We start from the raw sequence: 4890 nt of genomic DNA, 5'->3' as shown, positions 1-4890 counted from the left end.
CTGCCTATAAATGTGTAGAGACGTTTTAAAGCTTTAATTCATTTTGCAATTCTAAATAGCTTGCCTTAATCGTTCACGTCAAACACCTATTTCACATTTTTTAAAAATTTATAAAACAATTCCGAGTTGTCATGAGGAGGAAATTTCTTAGCATCGAGATTATTAACTGGATGCAAACACCCCATGCTAATATGTTTGCTATCATTCACTTGTGGCAGGAAGCTATTTATAAGAGGCATTACATTCACACAGCAATTTAGTGTTTGCATTCACGGTACATTTTCTTGCCATTCGCTCAGCTAAGATCCAGAATTCATCAAGCTACCCAATTTGTTTGGAGGGGTTTCTTACTGCCAGATGCCTCCCTGAATGCTCCATGTCACTGAACAATGGCAAGGGCACTAGCATAGAGGATGACTGAGGTCGCGTCCGTCAACTTGACGGATGTCTTTGCATTTTCACCAAACACAAATCCGCATAGCTAAGTGAAACTAACAAGCTTGCAATGTACTGCCTTGTACTTCCATTAATAGTTGTCTAATTAAATGGGTTGCAGCCCATTATACTGGAACATACCCAATAAGGAATTCTACTTAGAAAGGAAATAGGTCAGGATTGGGCTGTAAGCCAAGTTTAGCAAGCATTTTCTGCACCTCATAAATTCTCTAGGTGAATGAAATGGAGCAAGAAAATAAAAAGGTTTCAAGTAGGTCTGGGATATGGGGGTTCAACTCCAGTCTCCCAAGACTCAGGAAAGCCTGACACTAAATAAATACATACACTTGGTAGTCCATGGAAAATAAGGAAGCCTAATTCTGCAGTCCTTGTTTAGACACCACTTGTAACCATAGAACCAGAACGACAATGACTAACTTTCCATCGCCTCATACAGGGAGGAACGTCGTCTACTAGCTCCCATGGGAGTTTTTGTTGCACAAGATTCCAGGATTGAGCCTTTTCCCAGAAGTATTTATTTGAGACCAGATGACCACCTGACCATGTAAACCATTTGGTTGAGCTGGGATAAGAGAAGCCATAAAACGTAGCATCATCAATTACTGATGAGGCATTAAATCCTTTTGTTCTAAGTTGAAGTTGCATGGCTAGGTAGAAACATTACAGAAAATCTGAAAGATGGATTAAAACGTACCAGGTTGTACTGCAGAGTTTCACAAGGTTTCAGCATCTTCCACTGACAGTTTCAGTCTCCATTTTTGGGGGAACTGAAACTCTGTTTCGCTTTATGATCGAGTATTTTGTGCTTCCACGTGGAAGTAACAAAAGTTACTAATGGCACTCCTGACAGAAATATGATGTTTTTTAAATGGAACAGAACATTTGTTTCATAAGCCTCTCATATTTGTGGGCAGTCATGAGTGCTTTTCTGTGTACAACACTGAAATGGCAAATTCTTGTTTTTTTTTAAAGTGAAAAACAAAGGACAAAAATGTTTGTTGCTGTTCCCAAACAATCCCACGGTATTGCAGTACCTGGCTTAAACCCCAGCCCAAGATCTATTTCCCAGGGCCAGTTTTTAAGCCCTCCTAGCTTTCAATATAGGATGAAGTGAGTTCTGCTTTTCTAATTGTCTGATGCTATTATGTGGACAGCAGTACTAAAAGGTTTCACAGTGAATAATAGTTCTGATTTTGAAAACCCAATGTGCTTCCACAGTAAAGATACAGCCAGCATGAGTCCTAACAAGTTTTGCATTTGTTTTTTTATTTTCTGAATTGTAATATATTCTCAGTATGTTCTACCATTCAGAAAGCCCATGCCAGCTCCTTGTAAATTTGAAGGCCCCCCCATCTTCACTGTACAAAATGGAGGCAAGACCAGTCATACCTAATTAGCGTTTATGTCATCATGTATAAATCCCTACGATGCTACCTGCATGAGCACAGTTCAGGCCTACTGCAGTTAGACTACAAGTCAGCTACTAGACCAGTTCAGTCTAGACCAAAGCTGACACAAATCCTTCAAAGTACAGCAAAATGACCCCTAAATACAGTTTTCCTCTCGGTTTGACTTAGAGATCAGTATGCACGTAGTAGAGTATACCTTATGCTATAGGAACTGGACTGTACACTATGGGGAGGAAATTCACTTATCTTGCAGACTGGTGCACTTGTTCTTCACTGCTCTTTAAAAAATAAAAAAAAAATAAAATCCACAACAGATGTGCTCAAGCTTTCTTCCAATACTGCAGTTTTTAGGAATTAGTAATTTCTGCCCTCTTGAGCTGCTTATTTACTTCCACAAATTTGAGTTTCTTTTGGGGGAAGTTTTCTGAAAGCCTTGTTGGTCAGTCTCATACCAAGAATCAGAGCTGGGAGTAAACTAAGAAAGGAAGACAAAATATTTTAAATTCAAGGCATTTCCATATTTAGTACCACCAAACATAAAGAAAAAACAGGAAAATAATTCTATGACAAATCATATACTGCAATCTGACAGATTTCTAGAAACCCAGACTTGGGTACCACTAATCTAAAATATACCACTAATTTGGTTCTGTTCAATGTATTTATTGTCTTTACACCTTTCTTGAAGTGATTACTGGTATTATGCTGCAAAATTTCTATACAAAGGAGACTTCTTGTCATATTAAATCTTAGGCTTTAATAGGGACATCTTAATTTTTAAAAATACAATGACCTCTGAAAAAAGAGCAGAACCATTATGAAGCAACCCATATCCCCACAGGATTTAGCCAGGGTACCTTGCATGGTACTTTGTATTTAAAAGTGTTGTGTAATCAGCAGTATCTGTTGAAGTCAGCATATACTCTCAAATGTCTGCACTGTTGCCAAGTCTAAAAGCCAGATGGACAGACTGCTGATGGCAGAAACTAGTTGCTGGAACCAAGCAATCATGACCATGCTTTTCTGGCAAAAGCAGCCAGATATATCATACTTCTGGTGCTTGTTCTATGTCATGACTGACACAGGAGTAAAGAACATTGTAGTGGGATGCTAAAATGACAATTGGTGTTAAAAGTGCTTCTGTAGATGCTTCGCTCTTATCAGTACAATTATTTAGAAAGGGCAGAAAACATTTGTCAAATTCACAGAATGAACTTTAAATGAAGCTGCTTAGTAGAAAGCATTTGAGAGGAGACTGGATGAGCCAGATATAATACAGGAAAAGCCATATTCCTTACAGATGCATTTAAGTTGCATATGTGGACTTCTGCCAGCTTCCTTTCTCAATGGTACAACAGAGAACCTCATGATGAGATAAGACAACAATAGCACCTTTCTTTACTTAGAAGAAAAGTACTTTTGGTTTAAAGAGAAGCAGGGGAATTAAGGATACAGAGTTGCAGTTTACATAAACTAAAGTGTCTCTTGCACTTTTTTTTCAAACATAGATCAAGCTACTGATACATAACAGTAAGTAGTTTTACTGCCAAATGTTGCCTTCATGTGGCTTCATTACTTGTATTTCCCTAAAACATGGTAACTTCACAAAACACCGCTCTATAACATGTTACTGCATTTAAACAGGAAGTTAGGATGGTCCAACTTAGCATAGTCAATTCATTATATTTCTGAAGTAGGTGACATTCTTGAAGATTCTATAAATTAAGTGAAATGAATACTGATTTGAATTTAAACACATTTGATGGCAGTTAGCATAGAACTATAGAAGACTAGAGAATGGTTCGTCACAGTCAGTTTTTGGATTTTTTGTTTTTTCCTTGTAAACTCTAGAACTACAGCATCCTATTCCTCTTATTTAATGAATCATGAATTATTGATGGTGAATTATAACTTATCAGGAATTATTACTGTTGACTTCTCTAATTTTCACATTTAACAGACCAAATAAACCTCAGATTTTCTTGGTTCCTGCCCTGCTTTGTGCTTTAATGCAACCTCTGCACTTCAAAACTGAAGGAGACTACTGGAAGTATAATTCAAAATAGAAAACACCTTTTAATTAAACCAACACATGACCTAAAAAAAACCAACAAATTTCATCCCACTGAAGTAATTTGTTTTGTTGAAAGTTTCATCAATACTTGCTTGCACTGAATTTTAAAGTTGCTGATCAGAAGCATTCAACTAAGCACCTAGTACCAGCGTCTGCTGAGAGTTAAAGTTGACTTCCACAAATGTTACATCTTCCTGCAACAGAAGGAATTTCCTTCCACTGGAAAGTAAGTTATGCTCCTCATGCAACCAGTCCAATTCGATGAATTAAATCTACGGCTACTTCAGAAAAGATTGAGAGCAATCTATCCTTTTAACATTTTACAGCCTGAAAAAACTATTTATGAAAGAGTAAGGGGCATTTTTACTTCCTGCATACTTAAAGGAGGTCCTCTTGCAAAGCAGAAGCATAATATTACTTCAACCCAATCAGGACATGACAATAAACTGTGGCATAGGAAGTGTGAATATAGATTACTTTTACTCAGATTATAGTTTTTAATAAAAATGTAAATGTATGCTCATGAGAGATTAAATGAGTAGATACTTGGTTAGCAAAAATGTTGTGCTTGATTTAACATAAAGGCAGATTTGCACTTGAAAGAATCTTGATAGTTACTCAGAGTGAATTAGCCTCTTTTCTGGAAAGCAATTAAAGAATATGAATACAAAGCGAGATTAAAGTGTCAGAATGCGTGTCATTAACTTGTGTCAATACACCTATGTGCAGTTTAAAACCTCAACATACTAGCATTTTGCCTTACGTTTTCAACAGAGAGGACATCTGTTTTCATTTTTCAGCGGTGATTAAATGCACAAGTTAGTCAGTGGATAGCCATACATTTGTACATTTGTGCTCCACACGTGTTGGGAACAAACCCATATGGATTTATTTAAGGCTTACGTTTCATGTTTGTTTTGGATTATTCAAATAACGTGCATTACACCTGCA

Source organism: Netta rufina, assembly GCF_964035555.1.
Source record: "Netta rufina genome assembly, chromosome: 8".
Lineage (NCBI taxonomy): Eukaryota > Metazoa > Chordata > Aves > Anseriformes > Anatidae > Netta > Netta rufina.
The sequence above is the reverse complement of the archived record's forward strand: the minus strand, read 5'-3'. Positions refer to the sequence as shown.